At 53.2% G+C, this 791-nt stretch overlaps 1 long non-coding RNA gene and 1 other non-coding gene across 4 annotated transcripts in view; both read left to right on the top strand.

Moving 5' to 3' along the window:
* The window catches only part of LOC114487132 (uncharacterized), a 30,688-nt gene that overhangs the window by 14,552 nt on the left and 15,345 nt on the right, over positions 1–791 (top strand). For all 3 annotated transcript variants that reach the window (XR_008618753.1, XR_003681870.2, XR_008618754.1), the window contains exon 5: positions 261–427. This is a non-coding gene — a long non-coding RNA (uncharacterized lncRNA). The remainder of the gene's footprint in view (positions 1–260; positions 428–791) is intronic.
* LOC112061905 (small nucleolar RNA SNORD116) lies at positions 668–759 on the top strand. The gene has a single exon (XR_002890432.1). It is a non-coding gene; the product is annotated as a small nucleolar RNA SNORD116 (small nucleolar RNA).

The following is a 791-nucleotide window of genomic DNA, read 5'->3' on the forward strand; positions in this document are numbered from 1 at the left end:
AGAGTGCTCAGGAGAGGAATTGCAGGGCTCGAGACCAGGGGCTTGCTGGAAGGCTGTGCTCTTTGTCCTGATGGTCGCTCGCTCTGAAGGCATCTGCGCCACGATGCTTTCACATTTGGCTGTGGACACACAGGCTAGACGGTCCCCAAATGAAATGTTTAGTGGAGATAGAGCACACATCTTTGGGTGGTATTTACTGTTCCCTCGGTGCGCCTATGCACCCTCCTCAAGTATGTGTGTGTTCTCTCACCCCGAGCCAGGTGGAATGCCAGGGACGGAATGCCGGCAGCAGAGCAGCCTGGGGCCATCCGTATAATCCCTGATACCAGTGATGTGAGGACGGTGCGGCAAGGCCAGGATAGGCGAAGGAGTCTCGGAGGGTTGTTGGCGTACATTCCATGGGGATCCTTGTTGAAACTTTGTCGCTGTAAGCAACACCTCTTTGCTAAAACCTAGAGTTTTGGCCACGGGAACTGGTGCACGGGGGCTACACCCTCACCTTCTGGCCCTTTCTCGGGGAACACGAGCTTCGATTCCCTGAGAACTGGCTGCATTTCCTGCCCATGGCTCGGCTCTGGCCACTTCCATATGCTGACATGATTCAGCTCACTGGCCGTCCCATGGTGGAATCTGCAACTTTGCATGTACAGCGTTTGAGCATGTGCTTGGATCGATGATGAGTCCCACAAATGCATTCCTTGGAAATCTGAACAAAATGAGTGAGAAATCCATACCGTCTCCTCATCGTAACTGAGGTCCAGCACTTAGCACCCAAAAGTAAAGTAGAGAGT

Source organism: Physeter macrocephalus, chromosome 11 (assembly GCF_002837175.3).
Source record: "Physeter macrocephalus isolate SW-GA chromosome 11, ASM283717v5, whole genome shotgun sequence".
NCBI lineage: Eukaryota > Metazoa > Chordata > Mammalia > Artiodactyla > Physeteridae > Physeter > Physeter macrocephalus.